The sequence below is a fragment of the Cyprinodon variegatus genome, unplaced genomic scaffold (genome assembly GCF_000732505.1).
Source record: "Cyprinodon variegatus isolate N-32 unplaced genomic scaffold, C_variegatus-1.0 Scaffold0, whole genome shotgun sequence".
Lineage (NCBI taxonomy): Eukaryota > Metazoa > Chordata > Actinopteri > Cyprinodontiformes > Cyprinodontidae > Cyprinodon > Cyprinodon variegatus.
Window position 1 is genome coordinate 1564806 of NW_015150453.1, and position 11880 is coordinate 1576685.

Below are 11880 nucleotides of genomic sequence, written 5' to 3' on the forward strand. Positions count from 1 at the left end.
TGTATATATTTTTTTTAGCTTATTTTCCACTTTAGTTTGATTATACTGAGTATTTTATTTATTTCTGTATGAATTAGTTTTCCAGATTATTGTGAATTCCATACATAAAACATTGAATCTGTGATATCTGGGCTACATTATTGTAACAACGCGTTTTCCTTTAATATTTATATATTTTTTTAATTGATAAGAATCTATAGTAGGGAAGTTTGAACATCACAATCTACTGAACTGCACTCAGCTTTGTTGTTTCAGAGCATTCTTAGCACAGGTGGTTTCTCCATTTCCCACCCGTCCGGTGGGCCGTGAACGCATCGCGGCGCTGCCATGTTGTTGTTTTATCTCCGGTACGGAGTTTCCAGCTGTCGGTGTCTGAGGACACGGTGGGCACTTTCTTTCTGACACAGTCGCACCGCCTTACACATATTTCCTGGAGTACAGCTAAACACCGAGTCACCGCAAAAGTTAGCGCAGAGCGGGGAGCTACCGTCGGGTACGTTTTTAATTCACTTCCAACTTGTCTCTGTTTACACTTTGCTGAATGGCTAAAGCTCGTTGTGTGGGTTTTGGCTACTTTTCCTGCCACTCTTGCTAACAGACGCTTTAAAACCGACTTCATGTTAAAAAGAAAAAAAAAGTAAAGAAAAAGGAAAAAGTTTTCGGGGGAGTTATGAAACCGGTGACTGTTTTGTGGTTAAACAAAAAATAAATAAAGTTATCCTCGGTTAAAAAGTGAAATATCCGTAGTGTTTGGAAGCTAACGTCTTAGCTAGGTGGCTAAAGCTGGAAATGACCACTTTTCCCAACTTTGTCGATGGCTTGAAAAGTAATTATTACTCAGGATCGTGTGGTGTTAATAGGTTTGGGTGAGCTTTTGGAAATAAAGCTGAAATATATTTGTTCATTCAAGGTGTGGACTGAATGGAAACGGTCCAAAGATCACATATCTTTCCGCGTGTATTAATATATAACTTAAGATTAGATCAATAAAGGCTTTCCGCTGGAGGAATAAGGAGGGGATGTCTCTGGCCTGTTATCTAAATCTTGCGTGGGTAACCATTAAGTCAGTCTAAACCAGTCATTACTGCAAAGTTTCAGAAGTCATTATGTGAAACTTTTTCTCCCAGAAAAAAGGGAACTTTGTCATGTCTTCACTTCTTCTGAGTCATTTTGGGAGGGAAGCGATCCACAGTCTCCATTTGTATGAGTTTATGTTTGTTACTGAGTGGAGAGGTCAAGTTTTTTCATACAATCGCTCCTGGTTGTAAAGAGATGATCTATTTTAGCAATCTAACTGTTGCTCTCCAATCTGTTTCAAGCAGATAGATTGATTTGTTGCTTATTTAGAAACTGTTTGCCTCTTTTAAATGTTATTTAATAGGCTTTAACAGTCTATAAAAGGTCAAATTTGCTGTTCACATCTTTGAAAAGTGTGAAAATATTCATGCATGACTATGAGGAAGATAATGAAATATTATTCTTGACTTTTACGGTCAAATTAAAGTTTCTGATTACAACATATTTACACAACTACTATTTCATCATCGCACTGTCCTCCTGGCTTTATGATCTCGGTCAGTTTGAGCTTTGTCAGAAGAAGATTAGAGAGCCGCAGTTTCAGTTTAGTGGTTTAGTACAAGCAGGCGGGTTTATTTAGCTACTGTAATTGTAAAAAGTGACCAATGGCGGCTCTGAAATGTTTTTTTTTTACTGTTCAAGGAGGTTTATGGAGACGCTGATGTCATTCACGGGTTCTCAATGATAAGCTACTCCTCTGATCTGTATCACTTACTAAAAGAAAACAAAAGTTGGGTTAAAAATATCCAGTAGGAAATTAACTAGATTTGTTTTAAACAAAATAACTATCGGGATAATTAAAAATAAAAACATAAAAATAGAAGAAAAAGTGTCTTTGGGGCATAATGGAATGTTAATTGCCCCAATATCTCATTTTTTTATTTCACATATAAGATTATTTGTCTCCTTTGTCCATTTCACATGCAATTATATGGACATTTAATCAGTTGTTGAAACTAGTAATATTTCTTCTTCTATTTTTATGTTTTTTCTGTTTAATCCCTGCTTTTTGTGTCTCTGCTTCTGTCTCCTTGAACCCCAGTCGGCCTCAGCAGATGGCCGCTCACACTCAGCCTGGTTCTGCTGGAGGTTTCTTCCTGTTAAAAGGGAGTTTCTCCTCTCCACTGTCGCTACAAGCATGCTTAGTGTGAGGGATTGTATTTGAGTCAATGCAATCAACTGGTTTTTCTTAGAAAACTTTGATTCGATTTGACTGTATGATCTGGTTGAACTGTAAAGCGCCTTGAAATGACTTGTGTTGTGAATTTGGCGCTATATAAATAAACTGAACTGAATTGAATTTAATGTTTCCGCCAAAAGCTACTTTACCTCACTGGGGAAACAGCGGCTCTGTTTGCAAACTTTGTTCTAATGCTTGACATCTCCAATTTTATAACCTGACAAGTATTACTGCCAATAACTCCTCCAGTGCATCTGGAATAGTGCTGAATGCATCTTATGATGGTGATTTAATATGTTGTGCACTTTGGTCCAAAACTTTCCCCTTGTTTTAGTTTTGCTGGTTTCCCTTTTTCGGATTAAACAATCATATAAAATCAATCTGAAGCAGCTGATGATTTATTTGAAGAAATCATTATTTGTTCTGTTGGTTTCAGTAAATCAAATGTTTTATCTTTTGCTTTGGGGGGGTGAGCACCCCCCCAATATTTCATACCTGATATCATTTGCAATACCATGGGCAAAAAAAGTGACAAATTACAAAAAGCATAAAAAATAAACTAACTTTTCTCATGTTACATCAAGGATAATCCTAGTAGCCAAGTGTGCACATTAATGTAAAAACGAATAACCCAAATATAATTTCACAATATTTGAAGTTCGTCTGAGCTTTAGTATTTTTCAGGAGCAAATAATCCAGAGATCTAAAAACTAACAATAACCAAACTATGTGCTAAATTAGTATTGCATCTGGATACAGCAACTTCACTATCAATGCTTTTCATATTATCTATATATCTGATAACCATAGTCACCTCAATATTTATTAAATGTTAAACTATGATCATTTGGATGTTATCCCGATATATTTAATTTTCCCTGACGGTTTGGAAAAAGTTGTGTTCTCGTCGGATTTAAAGGCCGTGTTCAGCTTTTCACCCCTGACTGTAATCATTATAGAATGATCGGAGAATAAAGTCAGAGACATGTGTGGGGACGGCTTTTACAGAGCACATCTTATTCAAAATGGGGACGTTTGGTCACTTTTTAACTTACACGCACATTTTGTTGCTAAAACTTGCTGCATAGAAACCTATCCACTGAGCAGCACAGCCTACAGCTGCAGAGCTCAGGCTCCCTGTCTGTGGCTGACGTCTTCGCTCACCTGTGGCTCTTTTTGTTCAGCTCGAATCAAATGCACCCAGAACATCAGTCAGTGAAAAACCCTGTAAACACAGACTGCAGTGCATATCTAAATACAGGAAATATGTTCAAATGTCAGGTCACTGTTATTGAATAAAAGGTTTTTTGAATGACTTTGGTTGTTGGTGTTAGACAGGCATGTTTGAGTATTTCAGAAACTGCTGATCTTCTAGTATTTTGACACACAACTATCTCTAGGGTTTACAGAGAACGGTCAGAAAAAAGGGAAAATATCCAGTGAGCGGTAGTCCAGCAGGCTTTTTAATGACAGGTCGGATGAGAATGGCCAGGCTGGTTCAAGTTTTTAGCAAGGCAACAGGAACTTAAATGACCATTTATTACAACCGAAGTATGCAGAAGAACATCTCTGAATGCTCAACACGTCCACCCTCGAGGCGGATAGGCTACAGCAGCAGCAAACCACACCTGCTGCCACTCCTGTCAGCTAAGAACAGGAAACACTGGCTACAGCTCACCAGAATTGGACAATAAAATTGGTTCGGCGACCTTGTATCAACAATTCAGGCTGGTGGCGGTATTGTAATGCTATGTTTAGACCGCACAGGCAGCAGAGGCGGCTAGTTTACATGCAAAGTCAATGGTTGATGCATCAAGGTACGCACCACGGCGTGTTTTGAGCAGCAGGAGCAGCGTCTTATGAAGTTCTGAGCATCTGACACGCGCTTCAGAAGCAGCAGCTGCTAGAGTTGGAAAATTTGAACTTTTGCTGCTTGACGTGCCACATCAACCAATCAGAGAGGCTGATGTGGGAGCTGGAAGGGAGAGAGACACAGCATTGCTGATACAGATCGCTGTGATCACTCCTCTGAAACAGTTTAACGCCTAAATTAACAATCGAAACCTTCTGGCAAAAAATGTTAGATTTTATTATTCTGCCTGCAGTTTGGATAATGTACATGAAAAATGCCTTCCAGCCGCCAAGAACAGTAGCGGAACACCGCGAAGAGACGACTGAGCCAGAGGCTGCTGTTGTCTATTTTTTTTGTCTACTTCCAACAGGATAGGCGCCATGTCACTGGTTTCTTAAATGTCAATGAGTTCACTATATTTAAATGGCCTCCACAGTCTCCAGATCTCAGTCCAATAGAGTTCATTTGGGCTGTGGTGGAACAGGAAGCTCTATCATGGAAGTGCAGTCTAAATCTTCAGCATCTGCATGATGCTATTATGTCCATATGGACCAAACTCTCTAAGGAATGTTTCTAGTCTTTTTTTGCACAAATAAGACAAAGGATTAAGGCTTTTCTGAATGATTTAATGCGGTCTATATAGATTGATAGTGAATTATTGTTGCCCAGCCCTCTTACAGCATCGACCAGCGAATATTTTACTAATTGATTTATCTATTTTTAACATTAATTGCTTAATAAACAAAGGACCATTAATAAGAGCATGCTGACAGGTAATATAATTTTATATTCCCACAATATGTTTTAACTTCAGCTTTTAAAAAAAAAAAAAAACATCCGGTGAACTTGAAACCAGGCTGCATCTGGTGTCAACTTTTATTCCTGTTTCCTGAAGAGCAAAAAAATAAAAGCCCTGAAGTGTTGACTGCTTGCCTTATATGGAGTGAAGAAAGTGTGAAGAGCAGGGTGGGGGTTACGAAATGATTGAGATTAGTGGCTGTTATATCATTGAGGCTCTTATTTATAGTTCTGTGTTGCGAGTTTTTTGATGGATGGTCCAAGCAGACAATCATAGTCGTCTTTGGATTTAAATTTGACTTGGAAACAAGGTTTTATGACAGATTGAATACTGGTTAATTGCTTTACTGTTTGCTAGATCTTTAAGGTGAAAACCTCAGGTAGGGGAACTCTGCTCAGGAAATGGTTTGTGAGATAAAATCTTGAATAATATCTGAAATGCCTTTATCTAATGTTCCATAGGTAATAGAAATCAGTGTGGGCTAGTCGCATATTTACAGCACTGCAACTCATTCTGTGTCTCTGGTTTTCTTGTTTAGGGTGTTTCCGTTAAGCTTAGTGTTCCCAACATGCCACATGGTTAGTATATGACCTTTATTGGAAATGAGATCAATGCTGCCAGACAGCTTGTCTGGGAAATCAGAGTTCAGAGGTAGGAATGACATCACACCTGCAAAACCTGATCTACAAATAAATAAAACTCCTCTTAAAAGGAGCTAAATCAGATGGTCTGCCAGTAAAATTAGTATGTTTGACCTTAAAATAAGATGGTTTTGATATAATGCACTGCAAATAAGAAAATAGTTTGATTTCTACCAGATTATTACAGCAAATATAGCAATGTCGCTCTCTGCAGTTGAACACAGGAGCTGCAGAAGCATCAAACGCATCTGGACTCATTTTAAGCCGGGCTTACACTGCGATTTATCTTGCCCTTTTTGGGGGCACTTTCCAGTCGTGCGAGAATTTTCCAATCGGTCCAATTTTCAGCCTGATTGTGTAGTGTACAGGGGGTAACCAGGGGCGATCAGCCTCTAAAGACCACCTCCTGATCAGGAATCGTGAGGTCGGGAGAAAATCCAACATGTTTTATTTTCAGTCGACCAAATCGCTCAGTGCGCAAACAAGGATTCTCCTTTTTCAGATGAAAACACAGAAGCATGGCGGGGGTGCGGTGAAATGGAGTTCTTTGGGGCGACAGTGGCGTTGGATGTTGGAGTTTGCTCTAAAATTGAAGGGTTGACGGTTCAAGACTTTCATTGTTGTTGTGTCCTTGGGCAAGATACTTCACCTGCATTGTCTACTGATGGTGGTCAGAGCTTCTGTCAGTGAGCCCCAGGGCCGCTGTGGCTATAATGTAGCTTGCCACCATCAGTGTGTGAACGCCTAGAAAAAGTAAACTATATTATATTATTTTCCATGTGAATTCCAGATTGTTCATTCTTCTTTGCCTTTTCTAAAAAGTGCTTCAAATCAGTCCTACCTGTCTTTATCAATGCTGGGTCAGATCCTGACGTTTGAAAAAGAAGGCAGGCAGTCAAGGCAGCAGAATAAAGCAGTAGCCTCGCTGCATGCAGTTAGCCAAGCCAATTTTGATGATCGGCCGATAATGTCTGCACAATTTCACCTCAAGCTTCTCTTGGTAAAGTTTGCTTGCTTCCTGTGACTTGGCCTGGCAGTCATCCGCACTGCAACTTTGACAGCAGTTCCTATCACCTCAGGGCGTATCAGAGTTCTCCTATATATCTCTAATGCAGAGGAGCTACTGCACATGCACAACTTTCAACGAGAGTCAATGAGCAAAGATTTTTGCGCCCAAGGGTGGAATTATGCGACCAATCTGACAAAAAAAAACGTACTGCTTTATATTTATCTTGCACATCTAAAAAATATATGTCAACATATTTCAAAATATTTTAAGTTCATAATTTAATTACATTTAAAAAAAATGTCTTAATCAAGGTTATTGGGTGGGTGGGGCAGTGACCTAGCGCCCTCTATTGGCCAGCCGCCACTGGTTGGACTGCAAGTCTATCGAACAGGTTTTATTTGAAAAGGGTGTGCAGGGCTCGATGTTAACCATCACCCGATCGCCCGGGGCAAGTAGTTTTTATTGTCGGGAGAGTACAGATTTCATTGCATTTGCCCGCCGGGCAATATAATACAGTTATATAAACTATAATACACGCTAGATTAAAAATGATCAGTCAGGGATTAGGAAAATAATAATAATAATTGTATGTGCACAGTGTAAATATTTCTATCATATGGCAGTCTTCTGTACAGTGGTCATACATTAAAAAATTTTCATTACATTTTTTTCTCTTAGACATTGAAGTGGTGCATTTAAATGTTATAGAGCTAAACATGTTAAATTGGTGAGTAGTAGTAGTGTAAGTTTTTAACCTGTCAAGTTTTTTTTTAGATTTTTAACATTAGAATTTATATTTTTCCAAGCACACAACAGTTTAAAGCAAAGTTTAGTTTGAAAAGAATGTGCAGGAAGGATTGAAAAGTAATGTAGGCTTGAGTTCATTATCTGACGCATGCATATACACACCAGGAACCTGAAAACTTACTGAATTACAAAAAAACATTTAAAAAAGAAACATGTTTACTTGATTTATATATACAAAAATGAATATTAGGAACTATATTTATCAAACATTATACTGGGCAAGTAAAAAATTGTTTCTGGGCAAATGAAATGTGAAAGCCACTTGCCCGAAGTGGTAAAAATCCTTAATGTCAACCCCTGGTGTAAGAAATAAAGCAAAAATACTTTTTCAAGTAAAATTACATGGGATGAATTTATATCCGCATAATTGAAATTTTCTCTTTTTTTTTTACTTTGAAAAACTAATAAATAGATGTTAAAAAGCTGTTCAACTGCTTTTTTGAAATGTATAGGCTACTCGAAATATAAGTAAAAGGTAAGAAAGGTTATATTTATGTATTGCTAATTGTTTAAAGGTATTTTAAAGTGACAGAAGTCACCCAAAGCCATTTTCGTGTATGATTAACTTATATTTTAACCTGAAATAAAAGAAAATAAGCTCATACATCGTTTCCTCACAGTATTAGAAAAAAAAACAAAAATCATGTGATCAAAGCTACAGATTCCGTTCTCAATTTTTATGTAGGTTTAACTTGCATAAGAAATGCAGTAATATAGCTATTTTCTTTCCCCTAAAAGAGGAAGGCTTGAAAGCTGCTGTTGTTTTGCATAAAGCCTCAGCTGGTTTCCTCTGGATGTCTTTCCCTCAGCCCAGAAGGGTGGAGCCTTCTGAGGATGTGAGTGATTTAACTAATGTTTACTTTAAAGACAATCTTCAACGCAAAGCCTGTCTTGCATAATAAGATGGTTGAGACAAATACTACCTGACAAAAAATAGTGAAGTGGGTTTTGACACATCTTTTTTTTTTTTACAGAACTCATGCAGAAACTAGGCAGCATTTTAGAGAAGCAGGCCTCAAAGTCTTGGTTTCTATCAGTTCTTCCGGGTTAGGGATCCCTTAAGAGCTGCAGAAGCAATAATCATTAGTTGTATATTTTTTCTATGCATTTACCGTTTGCTGCAGCCTCCTTTGACCTGCATCGATCACCCAAACAATCCAAAACCTCCAACTGTTGCTTTTGAATATGCTTTTAAACATGCCTTCTATTTGGGGATGTGGGCTGAGTAACACTTCCACATAGTTTCAGTGGGCAGGGATTCGCTGACTTTATTTAAATGCAACTATCTGTAGCTGAGTAAGACTGTTCAATAAATGCGTTTTTTTAAATGTTTACAAAAAGCTTAACAAATGTCATGTATTTAATAAAAGCTGTGAAAATGAAACAATAATGGCTATTAATCCTAAAGTAAAGAATTGAAGTTTAACACCTTCGTCCACTTGGTGACCAATTCTGCTTTTACACACGGCTAAGAAATGTCAAGTTTCTAAAGAGTCACGTGTCTGAGGGGTGCTGTCACTCTGTAGTTCCTTAATCGAGAGTAAGCAGCTTGGTGGGGAATTATAATGAGCTTTTTTAACATGCAGCACCATCTGATTGCTGACTTTTTCTCTTTCTATACTGTTCAGTTACTAATAAAAGCTGATCATGCATGCCGATTAGCGACTTTACATTTTGAATAGTACTTCTGGTAAGCCAGGGAGATAAGGCATCCCTTTCTGGTAAAACTAGTTCTTCCAGAGCTCACGAGGTTGAAGAAATATCCCACCAGCCATGTTTCTTCTGTTCACCTTACGAGGACATTTCTGCGTAATTCACCTCCATGGCACCTAATCCAACATGTCTTTGTTTATATATAGAGGCAGATTACTTTGCTTAAAAAGAACATGCTACTTCCTGCTTGTTGCTTCAAACAGTTCACAGATAAACTGAGTATTTAATGTGCAGGCTGGTTATAGTGTGAATTTACAACATTTTCTATTATTTATCACTACGTTAAAATGTCTAACACATTTTTTAAATCTTTAAATTTTTTTAAATCCATTTTTTTTAGAAGGCTTTGGATTGTTGAAGCCTATTTTGATTTCTCCTTCCAATTACATAAGAATGATAGATTAGTAACGTGTTTTTCAATTTAAATAAAATAAAAAAAAAACATTTATTGACAAATTTTAAAAATTCAGTTCAGTTTATTTATGTAGCGCCAATGCAGAACAATTATCATCTCAAGGCACTTTACAGGGACAATTCAATCAAATCGTACCGTCTAACCCTGCAACTAATGTTTTGTTAATCGATTAATCTCTCTAATTATTTTTATCGATTATTGTATTAATAATTGGATATCAAATGGTTCCTTTTCTACAGAATTAAACCAGGTGAAACAAACATTTTTGAGAAGTGAATAGCGCATATTGACAGATGAAAATTTTTTTTCCTTTAATGCAGGATATTAATGAATGTTTTTTAAATTTCTTTATAATTACTCCTCTGTCAGCTAGAGGCATGTTTTAGGTTCTCTTTATTTCAGTTAATGATTAATTGATTACACTAAATTAGTTTACAATTATTTTAATAATTGATTAATCAGATTAATTGTTGCAGACCTAATACAGTCAGAATTCAATTCAATTTCAATTCAGTTTATTTATATAGCGCCAATTCACAACATATGTCATCTCAATGCAATTTACAGTTCACCAGATCATCCAGTCAAATTGATTCAAAGTTTTCTATCTAAGGAAAACCAGTTGATTGCATCGATTTATTGACTCAAATGCAATCTCTCACACTAAGCATGCTTGTAGCGACAGTGGAGAGGAAAAACTCCCTTTTAACAGGAAGAAACCTCCAGCAGAACCAGGCTCAGTGTGAGCGGCCATCTGCTGAGGCCGACTGAGGTTAAAGGAGACAGAAGCAGAGATACAGAGGGAACACAGTGGCACAGATCTATAAATACTTTGTATGTTAGAAAAGATAACACTGACCTAGCTCCACAGGTGGCTCTGTCTAGGAGGGAAACAGCTTAACAGATTAGTTATGAGCCAGATTTCATGCCAAAACAGATGAAAAAGAGCACATATAGATAGTCACAATGAAAGTTGAACACACAGGAGAGAAACAGGACTAGCACTGAAAAACAGACCAACCTCTGTCAGCTATAACTGAAGGTGATGAAGCTGATATTTCTCCTCAAGGATTAATAAGCTTTTTTGATTAATAATAATCAAGGAAGCAAATTAAAAGCAAATGGAGGGAGTCTCCTCTTGGATTTCGTGGGCTTTAAATTATGCTCACCTCCCAGGATGTGATGATTGACATCAATGCTAATTTTTAAAACAAACAAATAAAAAATGAAATGAATAAATAGAAATAAAACATGGCATTTTTTAAATTGGGGAGAATTGTTTGTTTTAAACCACACAATAGAGACTGAGGCTCTTTTTACTGTCCTGTTCTTACGTTGCAGACACTTCAGTATATTTAAACCGGCTAAAAGTATCCAAGCACATGCTGCTATCTGACTTTGCAAATGTTTGTTATCAATTGTTTTGTTGAAAAGAGGAAATAACTTTCAAATAATAATGTTCACCACTTTGGCAACTTCAAGAAAAGCAAAGCGTTTGCGTCAGCTATTTCTGGGTTTGAGTAGGCAGATAATGTATTTAACGCGCATTCTGCTAATTATTTATGCTGCAGTTGTAGAGCAGGCAGCTCAGGGCGTGCTGGTTGGTCTGAATGATCCCTTTGGTGAAATGTGAGCAGGACGATTCTCCACATAATGATCAAACTGGGATCTGGCCTGTGTGGTATTTTTCCATTCCGTTTCCAAAGGTTTGCTTTTACGTAGGACTCTCTTGTTCACTTAGAGATGCTGCTTAACCTCTGCTGTTGTAACAAGAGATGCATTTACAAATACCGATCTATACTCTAGACTTTGAAGCTAAACCTGTGATCAGATTTTTTGTAGTTAGAACATAGAGGCATCTAGCCCTTTTTCTCTTTTTTACCCTTGAATCATGCCTTCCTGGCGCGTTTACACTTGTTCCTGACTAATCAGTTTCCTAAACTGCCCGCCTTGTTTAAAATCTGTTTGAACCTGTAGGAGTTATTGGTAAAACCTGCTTTGCTGGTGACTTTAATGAGACTTTAGATTTTCAAGAGTCTCTCGTCAGGTTGCAGTTTTCTCACACAAAATAAGTATCTGGTTCAAGTAAATAAAGCAGTAAAAATTTAATTAGTTTTACTGCATGTTTCTATAGAACTAAGTTTTTCTTGGACTCAACTGAGCTGCAGCTGAAATTCACATTTATTGATGAAAACATTCAAACTTTAGCTGAATTCCTACATGATAATTTCCCAGAAATGAGTTTGAATTTGTCTTTTACTTCTATTTCCAGGTAGTGATGTTTGCACAGATGGAGAACATATTAAACATAATTTCTCATATATGTTTAATATAAACCAAGAATGACTTTACATAAAACTAAAAACTGCAACAAGGATGCGTTTTGA

The 11880-nt window shown here is 37.2% G+C and overlaps 1 protein-coding gene across 1 annotated transcript in view; it reads left to right on the plus strand.

Moving 5' to 3' along the window:
* Positions 1–337: 337 nt before the first annotated feature.
* The window catches only part of plekhf2 (pleckstrin homology and FYVE domain containing 2), a 39297-nt gene continuing 27754 nt past the window's right edge, over positions 338–11880 (plus strand). Inside the window, exon 1 of the mRNA XM_015389521.1 lies at positions 338–493. The gene's annotated coding sequence lies outside the window, so the exon portion shown is untranslated. The remainder of the gene's footprint in view (positions 494–11880) is intronic.